We start from the raw sequence: 12,146 nt of genomic DNA, 5'->3' as shown, positions 1-12,146 counted from the left end.
CAGATGTCTGATAATGAGCTCTTAAACAAGCATGTCTGTATAAGTAGGAGCCCAGCGCTGGAAGTGACTACAAGAGGTCCAACCCCCTTACCCACATCTGGAAAGTCAGAAATGTTCCAGAGGCCATGCACATTTTCCAATCAGTAGACTGGGAAATTGAATCAGTCTTGTCTAGCTGTGAGAGTCAGGAGGACACCATTGGACAAGTGAGATTATGTACATCTTTGCCTCCGTCACCCAATAGAAAGAGAGGCTTCCTCTTATTTTGGAAGTTTCTTGCTCTTCAGCATCTCTGTGGCAGAACACACACATCCTCCTCCTGTCAGACAGTACGAACCATGGCAGGGTGGAGAGACATCATGGAGAAAACTACATAAAATACCATGTTTACAAAGTCTATTATTATTTCTTTTAGGTAGCGTAACTTAATAACCCAATGAGTTCTTCCAAGCCTGCGATTTTCCCTTTATTCCTACACCACATCTGAGCTAATGAGCCTCATTCTCATCAGAGAAGAAGTACAAGTTTTATGAGAGTCTTGGATCTACTTTGTGGTTCCACCTTGAACTTGGTCTCATGGATATTCAAGCCTCAGCATAGTTCCTGTCTCAGCCTCTGCCTCTGGCAAGTGATTCTCTGTTCTTAGCACTCACCTTTGCTTAGAACAGCCTCTGCCTTCCTGGCAAGTGATTCTCTGTTCTTAGCACTCACCTTTGCTTAGAACAGCTCCAATATATGTTCTCTGTCCTAGGCATCTGAGCCCTTCCTAGATGTCTTGCCTTGGTCATTTAACACATCCTTTTTATGGTAGCCTTCAACTATCTACCTGCTCGGCACTCTGACATTTTCTGACTTTTTTGTTTCCTTTTTCTTTCCCTTATTTCCTCTCAGTTTGGCTTAGGCTCTTTGCTCACCGTCGTCACTGCAGGAGGTCAAGCCTGCTTAGCCCGTGTCTGTGCTCATCACCCACACAGTATGTCCATTATCGATCTTACAATGCTCCTCATAGTGAAAATGGCTTACAATGTAGCACAAACATGTTTGAAAAGGCAGACTTCTCTTGAAGCATCTTAAAAATCAAAAAGTAGGGAAGTCATTACATCGTATGATTAATGGAATCTGAACAAGGCTGTCGAAGTAGACTGAAATATTCCCAAAGAAAGGGTAATACGAATTATTCCCCCCAAAGCAGTAAGTTTCATTTTTAAAAAGACTCAATTTTATAAACTGCCAAGCATCCTTGAACAGACTTTGAAGAGCCAGAGTCAATTTCAAATTCCTTCACTCTTGCTTTAAGCATCAGCTGTGCTTGGTGGCGCAGGCTGGGAGTTAAAGACCCTGCCCGGGACAGCCTCATATCTGCCAAAAAGCCGGGGGTTGGAAGTAGCCTGATAACCTGACTGCAAGCAGTTTGAAGCCTGGCATAATTGTATAACATGAGGCTCTTGGGAGAATGACGATAAGCCCACCAGGCTAGCTGCCCCTGCATGCGAATAGAAAATGTGTGGAAGGGAGGTAGGAAAGGAAGACACAAGCGTCAGCCCTCCTTGCTGCTTTCACCTTCAGAAATCAGATCTGGAGTGTGAGGACATAGAGATTGATAGGAAAAACCCCCTGAGTATCTGCAACGTGAGTATCCACAGGAAGTTTTTCTGGATCAAGACCCCTCTGTTAGGTTAAATTCAAAAGAATGCTTTTCAACTGTTCAACTTCTTTCATCCTTTTTTCCTTTCTTCAGTTCCAATGCCTTATACGTTTAGCGATGGAATGAAAACTTTATATATTACTGCGCATTATTGTTTCCTTTAATGTTCAATTATAAGATCAAAGTGTGGATGCCTGGGACATGATAATGTCTTGTAGACATATAGTATCTTGTGTCATCACTGCAGCTAGCAAGGTACACAGAGCAGCGTATCCGACCCAGAGACTCAGATGCCCCGAGGGTAACCACTATGGATGATGGAATTGGAACATGTGTTTTCTGATCCAAAAGGATTGCATTCTCTTTTGTTAATGTCTATTCACACAGCCTTGGGGCCCAATAAACAAGGATGTAATCACACAAGATCATTCCTTGACCATGGTTGTATGTAGAGTAGAATGAATAATGGATTTTCTTTCTGTGAGTAATACTGGCATCAAGCAACAGTGCAGGAAACATGTCAAACGCCTGATAGGGTCGGGCACCCAGCAGCTCAGCTCAGCAGAGATGATGCCTTTACTGGCTCTTTATCCCAAGAGAGATGGCCATGGAAGGAAAAAGTATAAAATAATTTAATAGGCACTTTTAGAGACATATGAATAAGAAGATACAGATACACTTAGGACATAGTATCTAATTCTGAATGGAGAATTGAGAAAGAAAGTGATATCAGAGCTCTGTATTCAAGAATAGGAGCGTGCCCAGTGAAGACAGAAAAAAGTATGTGAGGAGATCACCCAGCATGCAGGTAGCATGGGATGGGGGATGTATAGTTGGTCTGTAGCATGGTGTGTATAATAGGGAGGTGAGTTTGGGTAAGGGACAGCTGGTAAGGTATTTGTAGGCCAAACTAAGGAATTTGTATTTTATTATTTAGGCAATAATGGATTTCAAACAGATAAGTTGACATGTTGAGGAAAGTTCAACAAAATGGGTGCTTTGATAGCAACCTTTCGGAATCGGATACGACTTGTTTGAAAATGAATTTTCATACATCTGGAGCAATGGCGCTAAAATGTGAGTATGCAGCAGAACCAGAGTATGCCAAGAGGGCTTGTTAAAACATAGACTGTTGGACCTCATCGCAGAGGGTCTCACTGAGCAGGCTGGGGCAGCTTGGAGAATTTGCATAAGTAACAGGTCCCCAGCAATGCTCATGCAGACCCTCCTTTTGAGAAACGCTCTATCCAGCTTCTGAGAAGAGTGTGTTGCCTGGTGAGGACATAGAACAAAGAGCTCTAAGTTAACAAGACAGCAAAACGTAAACAAGAAGTATCTATTCAAGGCGTTTTAAATACAATAGAGTTTTGGAGTCTCCAATAAAATCTGGACAAAGGGTTGAATCATTATCTAACCATGAAAAACAGATGTATGCACAAGGCACTGCATAAATGCACCACAAAAAAGCTAGCTGGTCATGGGTCCTCACTCTCATAAATTCATGATAATGTATTAAGGAAGAATGGGAGAGATACATGGACCTTCTTTGGCTTACCTCTAACAGGCTGTGTGCGTGTGTGTGTGCTCATGCGCTTTTCCTCCAGAAAAGACAGAATAATACCTGAGATAGAAGTTGTCAAACTCTAAGATTTTCACCAAAATTGTTCTGTTTATTGGTGCAACTTTGATGGGAGGGAGGAAGTATTCAGGTATCACAGACCATCTTATCATGTGACCAAACTGTCTTATGACTGACAATCACCTGACACGTAATCAGGTGGAAATAGAGAAAGAAAACCCAGGAGCTGAGTAATAATAGGAACAACCATCTAGAGCGGGGAACTGGCTCAGGACGCTGCAGGGCTTTTTGTAAAGCAGACATCTCTCTAGCGTTCTTTCTGTCCCGGTGGTAGGCTGCAGTATCCTCTGTCTCGGCTGTGCACAGCCTCTGCGTGTGACGGCAGTGGGTTTCAGATGGGCCTTCCAACGTCAGCAGTGAGTCATCCTCTCTGACCTTCAGGCTGAGCGCCCATTCCAGGGAGTCTGTTTCATGAAATATTGATGAGGAAGATTACTCCAGAACAACGCATACCGAATGAATGATGTTACTTTGATGTGTTAAGCCAGCTTCCTGCCTTAAAGATTATGAGGCAAAAAATAGCCATGAAAAAAAAAGTCTTAGCAGAATACTCACTTGATTGGCACCAGCACTTAAGTATGCACGGCAGATTTCAAACCTCTCTTCTGTGAGTAGCATTATCCCAGCACTCCTTCAAACAATAACTCAAAGCTCTGGCGTGGGCTGACTGCTCTGTTTACAGTGGATGGGAGGCACCATTGTTTACCTGGACTACTGCAGCCAGTTAGTATGCAGTGTGTCCGCCTCTGACCACCGTGCCTTCACTCCATTCTCTTTGAAGCAGTGATTCTCATTGGTTGTGGCCTGGTACACAGGTGGACTTGAGTCCATTGGAAGTATAAAGCCAAATTTTAGCTGGGCGTGGTGGTGCACCCCTGTAATGCCAGCACTCAGGAGGCTGAGGCAGGAGATCACAGGAAGTTCAAGGCCAGCCTGGAAGTGAGCTCAGAGTGAGTTCAAGGCCAGCCCGCACTACATAGTGAGACCCTGTCTAAAAAATAAGGGCCAAATTTTGATTATCAAATAAAAATAATTTTGGTTATACCGAATCAAGAGCAGCAGCAGAAGAACTACAAAAGATTTACATAACCTTGTTAAATGCCACATTCCTCCAAGCATTTGACATGCATTAATTTATCTAACCATCATAGAAAGCTAACAGATATGCTCTGTTGTTGGTCCCTATCTTAGTTATTGCTCAGACAAAATACCTGACAACTAAGTTAAAGGGGGAAAAGTTTATGTGGGTCACACTTTGTAGAGATTTCAGTCCATAATCCTCTGGCTCCAAGGCAGGGTGGCGGGGCAGACAGGCCTCACAGGAGAAACACTGATGGCAGGCAGAAGGTAGCAAAGCAACAAGGGCCTTCACCGCGTCTCTCTGCCCCTTCTATCTTATCCAGACTACAGGGATTAGGGCTGTTCTAAACCAATCAGTGGACTGATTTAGTAGTCACCCACCCTCAATCCCACCATAATCCATCACACACTCTAGATTCAGCCACCTCTGAAAAAACCCACCTATGACCCCATGAGAGTTTTGGGGACATCTAAACACAAGCCAGAACACCTCTCTCTTCAGAAGAGAAAACTAAAGTATCATAGGCAGGGTACCTTGCTTAGGGATCCAGGAGTGATAAATGGCAGAGCTGCGTTTCAGAATCTGTGCTCTGGAGGCCCCGTTAGATAAATGAAATGTGCTTCCAAGTCCTGTTTGCTAAGTCAGTTCCTGCCCATCCTTCGAGGTTTAGCTCACACGCCCTCTTCTTTTCAGCTCTCTGTGCTTTTCGCCAACTGCTCTCCCATAGAAGAAGTTGCTGCTCTATCTGTGCTGCAGAAGCATCTCACATATACACTAATAAGGGTGGTTATCCCACCACTGACATTTTCTGATGCATTCAACATTCTGCTAGTTTGGGAGATACATCAGTCTGTGACACCACTCTACCTGTGTTCTTCCCTCTCTGCAAGGTCCAAAGGGCTGGAGGTCACCTGGAATTCCTGTTGCTGAGTTCAGTGAAAGTTATGATCTTTTATGTTTCTTAGAAAGAAATGGTATCTTATTTCAAATACATTTTGAAAACCAATCATTTCAATTCTGATTTTTGTTTCATTCAACTAGGAAAAAATGAACCACACATGGAGGCATGCCCCAGCTACTTGGGAGGCTGAGGCAGGAAGAGTGTGAACTGGAGGCCAGTCTGGGCAACACAGTAAGACCCTGTCTCTTGTAAGGAAAATAAGGGGGCTGAGGATGTAGTTCAGTGGTAAAGCACTTGCTTAGCATGCTGAGGCCCTAGGTTTGACCCCAGCACTACAAAAGAAAATATGCAGAAAAAGATAACATGATGCCTGAAGTATTCTTGGATGTTGTGCTAAGTTTAGGGCTAAACAAGGTAGAAAAGTTCCTGCCTTTGGCCCTTAGAGACTGAGGTAGAGCCCAATTAGTTAACTATGGTGACAGATGCCAAGTACTATAATAACAATGCAGTTGCTATAGAATGAACTTGGCTTGAGGAGCAGGGAAGACTTCCTTAATAATATCCAAATAGGGGGCTGGGGATTTAGCTCAGGCAAAGCGCTTGCCTGGCAAGTGCAAGGTCATGAGTTCGATTCCTGGTACTGGAAGAAAAGACAAAAAAAAAATCCAAATAGAAAAATAAAAAGTGAATAAAATTGGTCAGCTGAAGGGTGGACAGAACTGTGTGGGGCTCTGATTTGGCTGTAAAGTGGCAACGTTCTCTACTCTGCAGCTCCTAACTGTCTTCCACAACTCAGTAGACTGCAGTTTCACCAAGCACTTTCCCTGAGTCTTTTATGTATATGACTTTTTTTGAACTTCTTTTCACTGAACTCTTACACTGAATAATATTTTATAATAAATGTGAACTTCAGGTATTATGTCCCATCTTGGAGACATTGAATTGCTTCACTTAATTTTCAAAAACAGCTTCCCAAGTTAATTCATCTTTCCTTTTCCCTATAAGAAAAGTGAGGCTGATTGAGCCTGCATGGTTTTCTTAACATCTCACAGTTATCAAGAGTCAAGGTGGGAGCTGGGTGTCAAATTTAGGTCTGAGCAGATTTGATCTTCATAACAGTTCTGTTAAGTAGGTATTCCCATCCCTATTTTACAGATGGCAAAACTGAAGACCCAAAAATAATTAGCCCAAGGCCTCAAAGCCTGAGTACCAGTGTCTGGCTTCCAACTCATGTATGTTGACTCCGGTGTCTGTACTTCGGCAGGCTGGTGCTCAGAGAGAAAGCACTTCCAAATTCTTCCTCTGAGCTGACCACACGTATCGCCTCGGTAATTGCTACCCTGAGAGGAGGTGCTGTTGTGGATGGGCCCAGAGATTCCAGACAGCTGCTGGAATGGAGCCCTCTCCATGTTTCATTACCTGGGTGCTTACTCGCAAAGCAGGTGCTCAGGTCCTACGCTAGACCTACTGGATCCACGTGTACACTGCAACCAGACCTTCAGATAATCCCACATGCATTCAAGTTGGCAATGCACTTATCTGGATATGAGATCGTGCCTTAGAATGATTCTTGCGATTGTAAACTGTAGACTGCCATTGGACTTCTGAGTTTAAAGCCCACAGACAGACCAATTCTGAGACTTCAGACTTTCAGGGAAGGTTCCAGAGCTCTGGACTGAGCTAGACTTTCTTACTGACTTCCAGTAGTGCTGGAGAATGAGTTCATAGTTAGGATCTTTGGGTTGCACTCCAATATATGAAAGACTCCTCTGGGATTGCTGTTATCTATAAACTGAAGATTTAATCTGTAGGCTTTAAACTACAGATTGAAATAAGACACATTATAAAATTACATGATGATGTAAAACATCTTTGTAAGGAACAAAAAGCTGAACACTGCACTTTCCCACATTATGGTATGACCTGGAGGAACCAAATAACATTTCTCACAAAGCCTTGCAAATATGTGACAGGTCCATCATGATGGTATTCAAGTGACTCCCTTGTCTGTGTCCCAGCTGATAAAAGTTGTGATAACATTATTACTGTGTTATGACGATTTTTATCATATTTATACTTTTATCATTTTTATCATACTTATCTTTACAGTTGCTCATTTGTTCTCATTGTTTGTATATTCATTCATTCATTCATGAACATATATTGAATACTTTCCCTGTGGCAGGCACTGCCCTAGGCTGAGAAAATTATAGTATTTATTGATCAGTATAACAAAGATTCCAAAAGGAACAATTGTCGTGGGGTATGAACTAGATGGTTTAGCCTACTTTAGAAAATATTGGTCCTATATTTCTTTTAATTAGAAGAAACAAACTTCAAAAATAGTGCTGCTCATGGCTCCTGCTGTTGGATGTAGTATAAACACAAGAAATAAAGTTGTGTTGGACGTCAGAGTCCTAGAGACTTGGGTTGTTGTCTCTACTTGGATCAGATTTTCGAGCCCATAATGTGAACCTGTTCCACTTTGGGATGATGGTATGGAGTATGTGTGTGGGTGTGAGTGTGAGTGAGTGTGTGTGTGTGACAGAGACAGAGAGGCAGAGAGAGGGACAGAGAGAGACAGACACACAGAGGGAGAGACAGAGAGAGGGAGAGGGAGAGTGAGAGAATATGTGTGTGCTCATAAGTCTACAAAAGCCAAGGCTAAGTGGTTTGTTTTTATTTCTTTTTCTTGTGGGAAAGACGCTTATTTCCAGATCTGAGCGCCAGAGCTGACAGCAGGCATTTAGCGTTCACTTTTTCTCTCCACAGTTTAGTCTGCAAGGCTGAAAGTGTGGCTGTAACATTAAGCAGCTTAAGTGCGCTATCTCGGTGCCAACTAGCATGACAGAAGGGTTTTTCTGTACACGTCAGGGAGGTCCGGGGTGCAGAAGCCCTCCCCTTTTCAGAAGTTAGGTCATAACTAATTTAAGACTTCACTGTTTTTCGTGACTGAGAGTTTTCCAAGTTACATGGTCTATGCTTCTGAACAGACAGTCAGCTCGAGAATATTTATGTAGTCTGCCTGCAAAGTGCTTACAGAACAAGCAAGCATATATGGAAATAATGGGTTGATTTGCAACTTGAGTTGTGCTGTTTATTTTGGAGTGTGTGCACGTGTGTAATTTTGATTACAGCCGTTTTCAGAATCAATATTTTATTTCCTAACTAAAAGGTGAATGTAAGTCCCTGTTTTTAGCAGCAGGATCCTGAGAGGGAGGGTGCTCGTCTACTCCTGGCCAGAAGACCAGCCACCTGCTGAGCACCCAAGGACTGCGGAGCCCTGCTTTGCCCTTTGAGTGTCTCTTCCATTTTCTTCCTTTTGTTCTTGCAATAATTCAAAAGATGAGCTTTGCTTTCCGAGCAGAGGAAGTCTAGGTCATATCCTATGTGCATAAGCTGAGAGATTCTCATTCTCATTTACTTCCCGATCATGGATTGCGTTATACTTTCACCATTTGTGTAACTCATTCATGTAATCATTTGACAAGCATTTGAGAGGTTTGCATGTACCAGGCTCCAAAGTGCTGGGGATGAAGGATGACTGAGGCACCATCTTTTTCTTCGAGAAGCTCACAGTCCCACTGAAGAAACAGACACACAAACTACAGCAGCATATGACTAAGAAGAATGCCTTTAGGAAAACATGTAGAAATACGTACAGAGGAAGGAGCAATCAGCTTTGTGTAAGAGGGCCGAGGGGCCGATTGAGCTCAATGCCAGGAGATGAGTTTTAGTTTACTAGTCCAAATCAAACCCTTTCTCAGTAGGTGACACTCTACTACGGTAGAAATCACGACACATCAAAATACCATTGTATCATTTTTCTCTTAGGCAAACATCTCGGCTGCCCATTATCAAAATCCCTGATTGAGTGATTTTTCACTTCAGAGAGGAAGGAGAGTGTAGCGAATGAGTGGTCAAAAGGACAAGTCTGGAGCTGGGAAAGTGGGAAATACAGCTTTGTCTCTGATGGTTCTGTGACTTTAGAAAATTGCCTTAACCCTTCGAAGCCCCCTGCCACCTTGGTAAAATAGAACGATGACACGAATCCCACAGGGCTGGTGAGAGGGCTTAGTGAGGTAATGAGTGGAAAAGATTTAGTCCTTTGTCTGGAAAGGCCTCACAGTGGTTCTCATCTGGATATGAATGTTGTTACCCTCTCCCGGCCAGCTTCTCTAGCTACGAGGTGGTGATGCAAGGAGCCACCTCCAAGAATATCTATCCTTGCCTAGGAAGTAGTTACTTAGACAGTCGATAGGATATACTCAGATTCAATGATTTTTATTTTCAATACCTTATTAGAAATTTGAAGTTTGGAATTTTGACAAATTGGATTATTTCACAGCAATTGAATGTATACAATATAGACAAAATTATAAACAGATTTACTAACTGATCAAAGCAAGCACATGTAGCACATAAATAGATAACATGAATGTAACTTGAACACTATCCTTCTTTATAGGAGTGTGGTAGTATTCCATTATGTATAGACACCACATTTTTTAAATCCATTTGTCTGTTTATGGACATATAGGTGGCTTCCAAGATTTAGCTATTATGAAAACACAATGTTAAGTGAAATAAACCAGACATACAAACTTAACTAACATATGATTTCTCTCATATGAGAAATTCAAAGTTCAAATAAATTAAAAAGAAAATAAAACATTGATAAAAGGAAACAGGCAGATAGTTCTTTTGCAAATGGGGAGGGGATCAAGAGACCAAGGGTGAGGGCAGGGAGGAGAGAAAGGGGGCATAAGAAGATTTAAGATCTGCTATGTACATGCACCAGCACCCGTAATAAATGCAATCATGGTGCGCTGCAAATATGAACTAAAAAGAAAGAGAATAAGAGGAAAAAGAAAGAGGAAGAAGACAAGGGAGGGGAAGGGGAATAAAGACAGTCACGAGATGGTAGTACATGTATCTACTCCCTAAGATGCATGTAAACATCATGCACTGCAAATATGTACTAAAAAAAAATAAGCTAAGCTTTTACCATTTTGTCTTCATTTGGGAAGTTGGTAACTGATTGATAGCCAATCAATTAATTCTGCATTCAGTACATTTTTTTGGCCTCTTGGCCTTTGGTCAACTTTCCTTTTTTATATTCCATATTGTCCTCATTGATTTCATTCATCAGATTGACCATCAACTCTTGAAGGTGTTTTTATTCCCATTAGTAGGTCAGTATGGAAACATATATTCTCTTTATTTTGCACAGTCCTCATAAATAGCTTCACTCATTCATTTATTCATTCAATGACTATTTAAAAACTGAATATATAGAAAATACCTACTGCAGAGGAAGCAGTTAAGTCTTTGCCTTTAAAGAGCTCACAATTTGGTAGAAAACAGCAGCTGTAGTGCAGGGTGGCTGGTGCTCTAATAGTGGTAAGCAAAAGGTGATGACGGGGTGAAGAGAATCATCCCACATCAGGAAACACTTCCTAGCCAGAGCCCTGAGAGAAGACGGAATAATGATCAGCCAGGCAAGAAAAGACAAGGACACCCCAGACTGAGGAACAATGGGTAGAAGACTGGAGACCAAAGAATTATGACTTGTACATAAATAGTAAGTAAGTTAGTATAGTTGGCTCATAGGGTACATGCAGGAAGCAGTGTAATATGATCATGGAAATACAGCAGGGCAAGTCTGGACCATGCTGACATACTTTAACTTTACACAAAAGGGCTATTGCCCTTTTGAAAGGTAATTGAAAGGTCAGTTTTCTGCTTTGCATGGATCACTCTAGCAGCAATGTGATGAATTGGATTGGGTGCAAGGGTAGAAAAGAGAAAAGAATTTGCAATGATTTTGATGAGGAATGATGAAGACTTTTGCTAGTGGGAGAAAAAGAGACAGACCAGGTTTAAGAGAAAAAGGAAGAGGCTGGGGATTTAGCTCAGTGGCACAGCACCTGCCTGGCAAGCTTGAGGTGGTGAGTTCAATTCCCAGTACTGGAAAAAAACCACCAACAACAACAACAAAAAAAAAAAAAAAAAAAGAAAAAGGAGAATATACAGAGCTGGATAGGTGTGTGCCAGGGCATCATGATGCCATCATACAAAAACCAAGGCAAGAGGCAATTTTGGGGTAGGGAAAGAACAGAAGGGATCGCTTCTTTTCTCCTTCCTTTCTATTTTTATAATGATATTGTCTTTTCTGTTTTATTTTTCTTTTTCTCCTTGAATTGTCTTTATTTTGTGCATTCTGTACATAAAAGATTAATGTACAGAAACAGCATGATTTAGACTGAGATAAATCTGAATTCTTTTATTTTAAAAATAAAAGAATGAAAACATTAACAAACACATATCTTTACAAAATAACACAAAAACAATGCAAGCAATACAGAATTTCAGACAAGGTGATAGGAAATTAACAATGGTGGTTGTGTTACATACTGATATCTTCAAATTGGATACTCAGATAAACAAATATAGACATGTAAGACTGATCAAACATTAACTGTTCCTTTCAACAGAGCAGAGATAAATCTGGATTAAAATAATAATTACTGACCGTTTTTGTCTGTGTGAAGTTCTGCCAGGGCTATCATGGTAGTAATCCAAAATGGCATTTGATCCAAAAAATGACAATGTGTCCCTTCAAACCCAACTTCCGGGTTCTTTCTCTAGTCTCAAAATAAACTTCCTGTTTCCTTTTCATGCATGCGCCAACAACCCTCCAATCCGCTCCCAACATGCCGCATCACCTGCTCATATTAACTCCACCCCCAGTCTGACCTAATAAAATCCTGTTCCCAGCTCCCTCCTCTGAGGGTTCTTGGGATCTCCTGCGTTCCGTTCCGCCGGCAATAAAGGCTTGTTTTTACCTCCGTAGGTGCCTCTCAATAGCGCCAAAACC

The 12,146-nt window shown here is 41.8% G+C and overlaps 2 long non-coding RNA genes across 2 annotated transcripts; one reads left to right on the top strand and one right to left on the bottom strand.

Moving 5' to 3' along the window:
- The first annotated feature begins 2,626 nt into the window (after positions 1-2,626).
- Positions 2,627-7,780, top strand: LOC106148991. The gene is made up of 3 exons (XR_001234844.1): positions 2,627-2,722; positions 5,407-5,497; positions 6,422-7,780. It is a non-coding gene; the product is annotated as an uncharacterized LOC106148991 (long non-coding RNA).
- LOC102017493 lies at positions 3,295-11,899 on the bottom strand. Its single transcript, XR_261678.1, has 2 exons — positions 11,802-11,899; positions 3,295-3,688 (listed from the first exon to the last, which is right to left on the bottom strand). It is a non-coding gene; the product is annotated as an uncharacterized LOC102017493 (long non-coding RNA).
- Between the last annotated feature and the right edge of the window lie 247 nt (positions 11,900-12,146).

The sequence above is a fragment of the Chinchilla lanigera genome, unplaced genomic scaffold, assembly GCF_000276665.1.
Source record: "Chinchilla lanigera isolate Chin_1 unplaced genomic scaffold, ChiLan1.0 scaffold00034, whole genome shotgun sequence".
NCBI classification, from domain to species: domain Eukaryota; kingdom Metazoa; phylum Chordata; class Mammalia; order Rodentia; family Chinchillidae; genus Chinchilla; species Chinchilla lanigera.
This window is presented reverse-complemented; position numbering and strand designations above follow the sequence as displayed.